Source organism: Dasypus novemcinctus, chromosome 6, assembly GCF_030445035.2.
Source record: "Dasypus novemcinctus isolate mDasNov1 chromosome 6, mDasNov1.1.hap2, whole genome shotgun sequence".
In the NCBI taxonomy this organism is placed as follows: Eukaryota; Metazoa; Chordata; class Mammalia; order Cingulata; family Dasypodidae; genus Dasypus; species Dasypus novemcinctus.
This window is the reverse complement of record NC_080678.1, coordinates 121,451,000-121,464,875: the sequence shown is the minus strand read 5'-3', so window position 1 is coordinate 121,464,875 and position 13,876 is coordinate 121,451,000. Positions and strand designations below refer to the sequence as shown.

The following is a 13,876-nucleotide window of genomic DNA, read 5'->3' as shown; positions in this document are numbered from 1 at the left end:
AGCCAAAGAGGTCTTCCTTGCGAGAGAACACTTGCATACCCTTGTCCCCAAGTTAATAAATTTACTGAACCATTAGCTTCTTGTCCATCCAGGAGTTTGTATAACACTTTAGGATAAATTTTTACAATCGGTATCTAAAAATGTTCTGCTGATATATAACCATCCTCATTGTGATTTTAAAAATTTGAAGTATATAAACTTATTTGTACAACATCCTTTGGACTGGTTAGACCTAATACCTTATTCCCCTTTTTTGTTTTATAAGCATAGTTTTAAGGTGGAATGAGATAATTCTGTAAAAAGAAAAAATTTGTTAACATAATATTATTAATATAGCATACTTTTTAATACACTGATTAGTCAGGAGAAAAGCTCCTTGTAAACTTTTGGTAAAACAGGCTAATGGTTTAAGAAACTTTGAGAAAGAACAAAATTTAACTTTGCATTAGTATACTATTTGATACTAAAGCTTTTAAAATTAGATCCATCAAATTTTTATTCAACTTTAAACATAAAAATTCCTTTCCTGCAGACCTTCTGCACTTTCTGTATTTATTCAGGTTTTGTCCTAAATTTTACTCTTTCTTAATAACTAGTAATTTTATCTTAGGGCAAAATTATTTTCTCTTTCCTTAATAATAAAAAAACAAATTCTATATACTTTACAGATATAAGTTACCAAATGATTTTGGAAACTGTCTTTAAGCAAACTTTTTAAAACAAACGGTTACTATCAACACTAAACAAACTTGTCAAAATAATGATTAATTTGGTTATATGCAAATATAACCTTTTCTTAATTTCAAATACTAAGTAGCATGCAATACTAGAAATAGTTTTTAGAGGCAAGATGGCAGGGGGATGCTGGCTGCTAATAACTTTTCCAGTTATGAAATTACTTTTTTGTTATTATTATCAATTCAGTTTCTGTGTCATAATGACTTTTTGGAATTAGCTATTTAAAAACATCAATTCAAACAATGCTTCTACAAACTCCTTATGATTATTCATAACCACATACAGTATAATCATTTATCTTCTGTCAAATTTTACCGTCACAGTACACATTCTCTCATTGAATGCCTCCACAATACTTTTTACAACTTGCCATATGCACTTAAGTTTTGTCCTGCATATTTCATTTCGATTTTATGAAAACTAGACATTTTATTTTAGGACAAAACACACTTTTTTAAAGAAACTTATCAAATTCCAGTTAGCATTTCCACAAGATAAAAATCTTTTATCTTTTTTAATATTCATTTAAGTTTTACATCCTTCATTTTATCCTGTGAAGAAAAATAAACTATTTATTTCAATTTCAGTAAAAATTATGTTTTATGAAGAGACTTGCAGTAATTTCATTAATCAAGACTTACAATTTTTATCATTATAGAGATATTGTTGGCATTTATACTTATGTATTAATATAAGCACTTATTTTTTTATTGGCTATTTGAATAGAGCTCCCCTAGAAACTTCTATCCCTTAATTTACAATTACCATCCGGAGGCACGAAAATACACACTGACATTGAACAAACAGACAAACACAAAAACAATTATAACACACCAACAGAAACAAAGTTTATAATTTGACCCATAATTCTAGGTCTAGAGTTGTTATAATTCAAATCATTGGGGAAGTATGGACAAACGATCTATACTCTGAGCAATGTAATGCTTTGTTCTTTTTTCACTTTACAATTAGCTGCTTTCAAGTTGTTGTAAGGTGCAGAGAGAGATCTCCTGTTGCCTGGATAATGTATCTCCTATGTTATATTAGCGTCTGCCGCCAGCTTTCCTCTCAGGGCAGTTGATGTCCGGTCTCTGCGGGATGCATGGTCCAGACTGATCTCACTAGGCAGACATGTTTCTTTGAATGAACCCAGTGAGCAGCTTACCTCAAGGGCGGCTGTGATCGCTGGCAGTGACGAACGTCCGGACTGTAGTTACACTGGGGGTCGTCCAGAAAAATTCCCCTAAACTAGGGAGAAAATCAGCTACCCCGTGTTTGGGCTCCAATTGCCATGGAAACGAAAGACTCACATACCAAAAGTCATATGTAGGGAGGGCCTCATCTGGCTTATTTCTTTTGCTTATATATCATGTGTTTTTGGATTCGGCCAAGGGCTGTGGGAAAAGTTAAATTTCTCAAGGATGTTTTGTCTTGAAACAAGAAGCCTTGTCCCTAGACTCGCATCTTATCTACTGGCAGAAATGCAAGTAAGAAGCCGTTTCCAAACTTCAAGCGAAAGGAGATAGCTTGTGCAGAGACAGCAAGGACAGAGCTATTCTTGCGCTGAAGTAAGAACAGATGAGCTTTAATTAATCATTTAAGCATGCTCCTGCAGAGCGGGTGGAACTAATGCCCAGAAGTCCTACTGCTAAGCCCTCTCTCTCTCAGTAAAGACTTGGCTTAAACTGATTCCAGCTCCTTGTCTGATTAGTAAGACAGCTCCCTCCCTCCACTTCCCCCCGAACCTAAAAGAGGGTTGACGTCATCAACACTGCGACGGAAGACATCCCGTGAAAAAAATTCAGAGAGATCATTCAGTGACTATAGGGGCAGATTCTAGAGCTCTGGAGGATGGTAGAAGCTGGAGAAGGACTCCACAAATACTGAATTGAAGAAAGAGAAAAATATCAGGTGGGAAAATTCCATCCATGACCTGCCGGTCCTCTTCCCTTCCCTCTCAATATGTCTCTTGTAATGCTTGGGAGTTCTCCAGAGGCGGGCAGCAGCATGAGTTCCCTCTCACTGAAGAAAAAGATTTTAGAAGAACTCACAGCAGTGAGTTAGAACCCCATGCATATCCAGGCACATAGACCCGAGTCCATCCACAGAGACTCAGGGTGGAAAACAAGCCTCTGAGGAGTATTGAAAATAAAAGTGTCCGTGGGTGGAGGAGGGGAAGTGAAAACATGGCAGAATGCTGGTAGCTAAGTGGTGCAATCATGCAATCTAGTTACTGCTGGTGGGATTCTAAATGCAGAATTGACTTTTCTGGAGGGACCACCTTACTGGAATAACTCCATCTGACTCCCAGGGTCAGTGTTTTCCTAGCAGGCAAGAAACCTGAGGCAGAAAAGCCTAATGAAGAAAATAGTGGGGAGGGTTTAACTGAACTGCTGTGTGATGAGACGGTGTCAGAAATAAAATGTGTAAGGAAAGTGGGGTACTGAGTGAGGAAGAGAATTTAAACAAATCACAGGAACTGGTGACAGAACGCTGCACAAAAATAAACAGAACTGATCAAGTTTCCTGCTGAAGGCAGGGAGGAAAGAAGTTGGAAGTTTAAGTAGGTTGTTCTCACGTTTCAGGCTCTAGGAAAATGAGAACTTACAAGAGATAGGACCTTAGTTAAGTTTCAGTTTGCTGGAAGAGGGCTTAGTATGAGGGAAACCAGCTAGGGCATAAATTAATTTATTTAACAACTTCCCCCATTTTGATCTGGCTTTCAGCTATTGATCAAAATTTAAGGTATTGAACTCATTTTCAGTTACTGCCTAAGCTCTTGGAGTATTCCTTACAGGTTGTTTTCATATTAGGCACATAATCATGATGTAAATGTTTCCTTGATCATCATTTTTATGTCACTTCAGACATAAAGAAATAATTTGCTGTTTCACAAGTGACTGGTGACATGCATTCAAAACTCTTGAGGGAAAACTGCACCAGGGAGACTGAAACAAGAACTATGAATAAAAAATGCCCAAATGCCCACCTCATAATATGCACCTAAGCCCAAAGCCCATGTTTTTAACCAACTGAAAGCAAAGTAATCAAATCATGGCCTTGAGGAAGGTCTTACCTGTTTAAACCATGAGGCATGTTTTAATTTTTTCATAGTATTGTGGTATGTGTGGAAAAACTTCTCCAGAAGTGTTTACTCAAGTAGAGCAGGTGGTATTGGCAATGGCAAAATACTCCCTTGTTCAGATAAGTAATCAAGTTTGGCAATGTATTGTCTAAAACAAGTTAAGCAGAAAATTCTAATGACTTGCTAGGCTGTGATAGCTCTAGTAGTAGATTTAATATTTTCTCCTATTGTGATTGATAAATCCTGTTTTTATTTGTTTTAGCCACAGGGCAAGGTAGCAAATATCTGCCAAAAGAGGCCAAACCAGAATTATTACCTCCCTATGTTTATCCTGTTTTGCTTGAGAATATAGATTGAAGGAAGTAATCCAGTTAGAAGTTTCAGATTGATTATAAAACCCTAAGGGGCTGTGAGGAGATCAAGTGCACATTGCCCAGAATTTACCAGCTATTAAGGCAATTTACTGCCCAGGCAAATATCCTATAAAATTTCCACAATAAAAGTTTCCACAATAAAAGAACATCCAAAGTGATTTTGTTTAAAGATCCATTACTAGGAATACTTTCACTTGTCAGTTGGATCCAAGGTTCTGTGGTATTCAGAGTATAAATGAGCAGCTGACCAAAATTTACTTCTGTTGTGAATCTTCTGCAGATCCAGTACCTTAACCCTGAAAGTGGACATGAGTTTTTAAGGTAACTTGTAGTTCAGGAGGCATACAGTCTATTTTGTAAGGTTTCCATGCTCTTTTATGATATTTTTAATCATCTAGACCAGTTGTGTCTATAGAGTGATTGATACTGAGCAAAAGCAGTCTCTTTCTTCCCAATTCACTTTATTTTTATTTATTTTTAATTTTATTTTTTGTAGATACCTAGATCACGAAAAATGTTACATTAAAAAAAAAAGAGGTTCCCATATATCCCAAGTCCCACCCCCCACCCACCCCCTACATCAACAACCTCTTTCATCATTGTGGCACATTCATTGCATTTGGTGAATACATTGTGGAGCACTGCTGTACTGCATGGATAATAGTTTACATGATAGTGTACACTCTCCCCCAGTTCATTCAGTAGATTATGGCAGGGTGTATAATGTCTAGCAGCTGTCCCTGCAATATCATTTAGGAAAACTCTATGTCCTGAAAATGCCCCACATAACATCTCTTCTCACCTCTCCCTGTCCTCAGCAACTACCGTGGCCACTTTCTCCAGATCAATGCTACAATTTCTTCTGTTACTAGTCACAATACTTCTATAGTATAATATCAGTAAGTCCATTCTAATCCATATTTTATTCCTCCATCCTGTGGACCCTGGGATGGTGATGTCCACTCCACCTCTATATTGAGAGGGAGCTTTGATCACACATGGCTGATGGATTCAATTCTCCTGCTTGCAGTTGTAGGTGCTCTTGGTTCCCTGGTGTGATGGTTGACCATCTTCACCTCCCTATTTGTTGACCTGGGTAAGTTCAATGAACCGCAGAGAAGGAGTTGCAACTCTGCTGAGTCTCAGGGCCAGTCCAGAGATTCAAGTCTCCTGAGTATACACCAACCCCAGTGCCAACCACTGGTTCAGTAATGGTGACAGAAGAAGCCTGTGTAGAGAGGTCACATCTGAGTCCAACTTCAACACCCTCAGGAACAAATTCCAAAGTAGGACCCTTTAACAAGGTGCTGAACTCCAGAGCCATCTGCCATTACCATAAACCTGTGTGTCTCCATAGCCATCAGGAATACCAGTACCTGGAGTTGTATCTTCTTGGCTGTCTGTGCAGTCCTCCTGAGGCATGCATAAGTGTAACTCCTGTAATGACCTCTGGGTTCTTTTCTTTTTTTAAGATTCATTATTTATTTTTCTCCCTCCCTGCTATTTTCTGCTCTCTGTGTCCATTTGCTGTGTGTTTTTCTGTGTCTGCTTGCATTCTTGGCAGCACTAGGAATCTGTGTCTCTTTTTTTTTGTTGCGTCATCTTGCTGTGTCAGCTCTCCATGTGTGAGGTGCCACACCTGGACAGCTGCATTTTTTTCATGTGGGGCAACTCAGTGCGGTGTGCACTCCTTGTACATGGGGCTTCCCTATGCGGGGGACACCCCTGCTTGGCAAGGAACTCCTTGCATCCATCAGCACTGCATGTGGGCCAGCTCACCACACAGGCCAGGAGGTCCTGGCTTTGAACCCTGGACCACCCATATGGTAGGTGGACACTCTATCACTTGAGCCAAATCCACTTCTCCCGATCTTTTTTGAAGACTTTTTTTTTTTAAGATTCATTTTTATTTATTTCTCTCCCCTTTCCCCCCGCCCTGCCCCAGTTGTCTGTTCTCTGTGTCCATTTGCTGCATGTTCTTCTTTTGTCTGCTTCTGTTGTCAGCGGCACAGGAATCTGTGTCTCTTTTTGTTGTGTCATCTTGCTGTGTCAGCTCTCCGTGTATGTGGCGCCATTCCTGGGCAGGCTGAACTTTCTTTTGCTCTGGGTGGCTCTCCTTACGGGGCACGCTCCTTGTGCGTGGGGCTTCCCTACGCGGGGGACACCCCTGCATGGCACAGCACTCCTTGCGCGCATCAGCACTGCACGTGGGCCAGCTCCACACGGGTCAAGGAGGCCCGGGGTTTGAACTGTGAACCTCCCATGTAGTAGACGGACACCCTATCCATTGGGCTAGATCCACTTCCCTTGAAGACTCTTAAGCATATTAACTCATTTGTCTTTACCAATTCCCCTTTCCTTTATGATCTTTTTCTAGTTGCATCACAAGTTCATGATTGGTAGTAATCATTGACACCAGGGAGGTTCATCCCCAAGTGTCATGTCCCACACTGGGGGGAAGGTAATGCATATACATACTGAGTTTGACCATATTTGAGAAACATGGAGGCTCTCAGGATATAACTCTTAGGCACTCTGCCTCTCTAGGCCTAGTTCAAATTTCAGGCACACAGGCTTAAAAGCATAATCATCAGTATCAAGGGCTCATCATTGGACCTTCCTTTTTCACTGGTCTTTGCCCTTGCACTTGGGGGATTGTTGCTGTTCTGTTGTGGAATGTGACAGAGTTCCCCTGGTTAGGAACTTAGCACTCCCTCTATTGTCATTTGTAACTGTAACTACTATGAAAATACCCAATGAATATCTGAACATTTTTATATACCTTGTATACATGCTGTGAGAACTCCCTCACAAGCATGTGTCCCCCTTCAACAATACCCCACAGCAGCGTTCCTCCCCTGACATAGTTGAATCCCTCTGTGCTCCAAACTCTTCAAAAATGAAGTCTAATATATTGCCAAATTCAATTAGTAGGAAAATGAAATAGTAATGGTAGAATGAAAGATTCGAAATAGAATACATACTAATTTAGAAAAACTAAAATAAATTGGGGTATTCAAAAATGAAAAATAGCATAAAACTTTGTTTTTGCAATTTCAACACTGTGATAGGTGTTGCCCTGTATGTGCAGTGGTAAGGCAATTTCTTTCATTCTTTCTCAGGGACTTTATCCTACTTTTAAATATTTAATATTGTCTTCAAAAAGTTTTAGATGACAAAAAAGTCACATATACAATATAGGGGACTCCCATATATCCAACATCAAACCCTTTTCCCCCTTCCCCAGAAATGATCTTTTTTTTAAAAAAAAAATTTTATTAAAGTTAATAGATCACAAGGAATGTTATATTAAAAAACATAAAAAAACAAGATACATAAGAGGTTCCCATATAACCCACTTCCTACCTCCCACCACATCATTTTTTTGTAAATTGTAATTTTTTGAAGATATATACATCACAAAAAAAATGTTACACTAAAAAATATAAGAGGTTCCTATATACCCCCCACCCTCCACCCAACTCCTCCCACGCCAACAACCTCCCTGATCATCGCGACACACTCATCACACTCAGTGAACACATTTTGGGGTACTGCTGCACTACACAGATAATAGTTTACCCTGTAGTTCACACTCTACCTGAGTACATTCAGTGGGTTATGGCAGGATATATAAAGTCCAGCACCTGACCATGCAATATCATTAAAGACAACTCAAAATCCCCAAAATTCCCCCACATCACATCTCTTCTATCCTCTCCCTACCCTCAGCAACTACTGTGGCCACTTTCTCCACCTCTATTACTCATCACAATAGTTTTATAGTAGAATATCAGTAAATCCACTCTAATTCATATTTTATTCCTCCATTCTGTGGACCCTGGGATGGCGATGTCCCCTCCACCTCTAGATCAAGATGGGACTTAGAGGAGGAAGAGATGAGATGTGGAGCCATCTCGGGACTTGGAGTTGTCATGGGTGGTGCTGCAGGGACAATTACCAGACACCGTATGTCCTCCCATGCCCCACTGGATGGAACATGGGAGAGTGTGGACTATGATGTGGACCATTGACCATGAGGTGCAGCGGTGCTCAGACATGTATTCACCAAATGCAATGAATGTCTCATGATGATAGAGGAGATTGTTGCTATGGGGAGAGGAGTGGGGTGAGGGGGGTGGGGGGTATATGGGGAACTCATATTTTCTGAATGTAATAAAAAAATAAATTAATTAAAAAAAAAAAAACGATGGGGCTTAGATTCCACATGGATGATGGATGCAATTCCTCTGCTTATAGTTGTAGGCACTCTTGATTCCCTGGTGTGGTGGTTGACCATCTTCACCTCCCTGTTAGCTGGCCTGGGTCAGACCAATGAACCAGAGAGTAGGAGTCACCACTCTGCTGAGGCTCAGGACCCTTTTTACATGTTCATATTTTATTTGCTATAGCTGATGTACAGATATTGATACATAGGGACCATACATGGGTCCATTTTGGTTTACATTATGGTTTATATATTAGACTATCCAATTTTCTAAAATTAGGTACATTATGGTTTAAATTATGGTTTACATTTTAGCCTATATATTTTATACATTTTTGTTGAAATTTAACATGTTCTGTATCCATCACTGCACGATCTTGTGGAACACTTCCATTATCCACCATTTACCCTGCTTCCTTGTACTCTATTCCTCTGTACCCCTCCCCTTAGGGCCCACAGTAATAACCAAGCTTCACTGCTTAAAGTACTAGATTCACAGATATTTGCAACAATGCTGAGAGCTTGGCACACTAGACTGTCCTACCCCATTGGGAGCCACCAATTCTCTCAAGAGACACAATTGCCTATGTTTAAGAACATCAGGCCTCCCCAGGATGGGGGTACACCTTCCCATACATTGTATAGGTTTCCACCCTATGTTATAACACAATATGACAAGATAAAGACTCACACACTAGTTAGAAGCCTGCCCCTGAGACAGATGCCCCTCATTAAGCACCTTAAACAGTTAACACTTCCTTATTATATTTTCTAAAGAGTTTTATCAACATTATAGTTTCAACCACATGCCTGACAATCTCCCATGTTCATCTGTTCCCCCCAACCCTACCCCCAATTCTTTGGGCCATCTGAACCTTCCTCCCAACACTAGCCCCTCTCAAGCCTGCAAAGCCCCACCCAATAGTACCCCATGCCCTCATTCTATCCCTTCTCTGTACAACTACTTACTTCCACTTTATCATAGATTTCACTCATGTAGGCATCAGCTCACAACCTTTCTTTTGCCCCCAATTTCCTATAAGCCCATTATCCAGTCTCTAGCTCTCTAAGACAGCTTGGTTTGCTTATTTCGTATCAGACAGGTCATGTAGTATTTGTCCTTAAGTGCTTGGGCTTGCTTCACTCAACATAAGCTCACAACGTCCATCAAGATTCATCCATGTTATCCCATGTGTTTGTACTGTATTCCTTCTTATAGTTGAGTAGTATTACATTGAATGTATATTCCATATTTTGTTTATACATTCATCTGTTGATGGCCATTTGGATTGATTACACCTTTTTGCAAAAGTGAATAATAATGCCGCTATGAACATTGGTGTGCATATACTGATTTGTGTCTCTGTTTTCAGTTATTCTGGGTATATACCCAGGAGTAGATGCCTGGGTTATATGGCAAATCTATAGCTAGTTTTTTGAGAAACTGCCACTGTTATCCAGAAAGACTTGATGCTCCTGCATTACCAGTGGATGAGTGTTCCCATTCCTCTACAACCTCTCCAACACTTGTAGTCTTGTGTTTTTTTTAAGGCTGCCAGTCTTATGGGAGTAAGATGGTCTTTCACTGTAGTTTTGATTTGCATTTCCCTAATAGCTAGTAATTTTGAGTATCTTTTCATGTGCTTTTTAGCCATTTGTATTTCTTCTTTGGAGAAGCTTCTGTTCAAATCTCTTCCCATTTTTTAAATGTGTTGTTTGTCTTTTTAATTTTGAGATATAGGATTTCTTTATATATGCAGGATATTAGTTTTCTGTCAGATATGTGGTTACCAAATATTTCTCCCATTGCTTATACTGTCTTTTCACATTCTTGACAAACTCCTTTGAGGTGCAGAAGGCTTTAATTTTGAGGAGTTCCCATTTATCTATTTGTTCTTTTGCTGCTTGTGCTATGGGTGTGAAATGAAGTCATTTCCTAATACAAGGTAATGTAGATATTTCCCTACATTGTTTTCCAAGATCCTTATGGTCTTGGCTCCTATATTTAGGTCTTTGATCCATTTTGAGTTAAATTTTGTATATGGTGTGAGATGGTAATCCTTTCATTCTTTTGCATATGGATATCCAGTTCTCCAGGTAACATTTGTTGAAGAGGCCATTCTCTCCAATTGAGTGGTCTTGGTGGCCTTATCGAATATCAAGTGACTGTATATGTGAGAATTTATATCAGAACTCTCAATTCGGTTCCATTGTTCAGTTATGTCTATCCTTGTGTCAATACCATGCCATTTTCAACACTGGAGCTTTGTAGTATGTTTTGAAGTCAGGTAGTGTGATTCCTCCAATTTCGTTTTTCTCTTTCAATATGCCATTGTCTGTTTGGGGCCTCTTTTCCAACTGATTTCATAGTTAGATTTTCTTCTTCATTAAAAAATGTTGTGCTGATTTTTATTGGGATTGCATTGAATATGTAGATCAGTTTGGGTAGGATAGACATCTTAATGATATTTAGTCTTCCTGTCCACGAACAGGGAATATTTTTCCATTTATTTAAGTCTTCTTTGATTTCCTTGAACAGTGTTGTGTAGTTTTCTGTGTATAAGTCTTTTACTTCTTTAGTTAAATTTATTCCTAGGCATTTGATTATTTATTTACTATTGTATATGGTATTTGTTTCTTGATTTCCTCCTGAGACATTATTGAGCAATCTCAAGAGGAAATACTACTGATTTTTGCACATTGATTTTATATCCCGCAACTTTACTGAACTCATTCATAATTTCTAGAAGCTTTGTTGTAGACTTCTCAGGGTTTTCTATATATAGGATCATGGTGTCTGCAAATAGTGAATTTAGACTTCTTCCTTCACAGTTTGGATGTCTTTTATATCTGGTTCCAGACTAGAATAACCCTCACAACAGTAAGTATACACAAAGCAGAGTCGAGTTTTAAATAACCGTAAGTAAGGGTAAGGTTGAGCTAGCCAAATTCAGTAATTTCAGGTATTAATTTTTGGATATTCTGTATTATACCAAAAAAGGAAAAAATACATTTATGTAACAATTCATTAACCATAAACATTTATTATTATAATTCTTAATTCTTAGTTACAAAGTTTTAGTTCCAAGAAAGCTTAAAGCAGAATAAAGAGGTCCTTGGTTCTAGTATTTATATTTGATATAAAACAAAAGTGCAGTATGATCCAAAGAGACATGTGATGCTTAGTCTAATGCCCTAATAGTTTATTTGGGACAAGAAAGAAATTTGTTATGAGTAGAACGATGAGGTCTCCTGTGATGTGTGTAGATCAGCATTTTTGGTGACAAATCCAACAGCCTTGTGATGTTACTTCCCTTTGAAATGTCCTTAGAGAAGCATAAAATGGCATTGTCTTTCCAGGCCAGTGAAGGAAAAAGCACATGAAAACATATGCATTATAAGTGTTATTTAATGTCTTTTTGAGATCTCATTTATGTGAGCACTTGATCTGCCACCTTGGGAATGAGTAGTCTACCACATTACATTGTCTACTTCATTTCCTGGCCAGTTTGATTTTAAAGTTTCCAGAGCTAGAACAGTTCCAGGAGTCTGATGGAACTTTTTTTAGTTGAGAGATATGGACCCATGACTCAACACCCTGTCATTAAGATGCAGTGTCAGAAATTAGGAGTAAATGGCAAGGTTCATTTTAATGAGGATCTGGGCTGCCTTTTTTCTGTGTCATTTCCAGTATCCATTATTCTGGTGTCATATTAGGATTAATGGGGTGTCTGTCATGTGGGACAGGAAAGGTGTCCTTTATCCATTGAAGATAATCTTTGGCATAATGTCTTCAGAATTTACAAATTGTGTTATATCTCGATGTGACAAGGTATCACTTCTCAATTTTATTCACAGGAACAGGTCTGTTAGGAACAATCTCATATGGGAAGAGTTTGTGTTCAACAGCGGGAATTGTATGATTAAATATGATGGCCAAAGGTAAAATTTTGACCCAGGGAAAGCCATATTGTTCAGTTCATTCACAGACAATTTTAATTTAAGTTTATACTAACAGGCTTTTAGTACTGGCTATTTTCACATGAAAGTATGCAAGAATGTTTGAAGAAATAATCAGACTCATTCTTTTTTTATGTGTATCTATCTTAATGATGGCAACCATATTTGGCAATAAATTGGCAGAAAGGAGATAATTGTCCTCAATTTTCAACTGGCATTCCAGAAAAATTTGGAACCCTCTTTGTTTTTATTGCATGCTGAAATCATGAATTGAAGCAAAAGTATATCTGTTAACCTACAGATGTTAGAATTTCCTTCACATAGAAGGCAGGTTTCAGTAAGAGCATAGAGTTCATCCTTTTTGGCAGAAAAAAATTGTGTAAGTCTACATTATTGAGTCAGTAAGTGGTAACCACATATGCAGCTTGGAATGTATCATGAAATTTCTAGCATAAGAAGCATTAACAACAAAATGACATCTGGATTGATCATAACAGCATTAATGGGGTTGTTAATTTTGAAGTTACCAGTTTACAGTTAGGGGAACACCCTCACCAGATAAATGTAGCAGAGTAGCAGGGTTAAAAACATTGCAACATTTTAGATGAAGGTTAAGAGGCAAAGTAAAAGGATTTCAGGAGTCAGTTTTATAGAGGGAAAATGTTAGGTATACTCAGAGTTTAGCTTGCTGAGGCTTTAACTAATTTGGCAGCTTCTGCTATAGCCTTAACACGATTGGGGTAATCACGGGCAACGAAATCAAGGTGCAGGCTCTAAAAAGCAATGTATTTGCAATTTCCTCTGTGTTCCTGAGTTAACATTCCTAGCACTTGGCTACATAACCATTAACTCCAATTATTTCCTGATAACAAGGACAGGGAAGCGGTTGTGGCTCAACTGATAGAGCATCTGCCTGTCATATGGAGGGTCCAGGGTTCAATACCCAGGGCCTCCTGGCCCATGTGGTGAGCTGGGCCATGCACACTGCTGCTGCATGCAAGGAGTGCTGTGCTATGCAGGGGTGTCCCCTACGTAGGGGAACCCCATGTGCAAGGAGTGTGCTCTGCAAGGAGAGCCGCCCCATGCGAAAAAAGTGCAACCCGCCCAGGAGTGGTGCCACACACACACAAAGCTGACACAGTAAAATGACACAACAAAAAAAGCAACACAGTTTCCTGGTGACAGGAATGCAAGCAGACACAGAAGAACATACCGTGAATGAACACAGAGCAGACAATGGGGGAGGAAGGAGGGAGAAATATAAATAAATAAACAAACAAATAAGGTGGACAGATCCTGATATAACTATGCAACTATTTGTATTACCATAATACAATTATTATTATGATGTATTACATAAAACCATAAATATAAGAATATACTATGAGTTTTGAAAATCTGGTAGAGTCTGCATAAAGATAGAATAAAATATGCATGTTTTATGAATTATAGATAGCTTAATCCTTTGTATCTAGAAAATAGAACAATAAA

At 38.7% G+C, this 13,876-nt stretch overlaps 1 protein-coding gene across 8 annotated transcripts in view; it reads left to right on the top strand.

Moving 5' to 3' along the window:
* Positions 1 to 2,022: 2,022 nt before the first annotated feature.
* The window catches only part of LOC101432025 (zinc finger protein 596-like), an 80,497-nt gene continuing 68,643 nt past the window's right edge, over positions 2,023 to 13,876 (top strand). For 2 of the 8 annotated variants that reach the window (XM_012521558.3, XM_058299333.1), the window contains exon 1: positions 2,509 to 2,649. The gene's annotated coding sequence lies outside the window, so the exon portion shown is untranslated. Of the gene's footprint in view, positions 2,650 to 13,876 lie in introns of all 8 variants that reach the window. The other 6 variants (XM_058299331.1, XM_058299332.1, XR_009186273.1 and 3 more) reach the window with 4 other exon arrangements.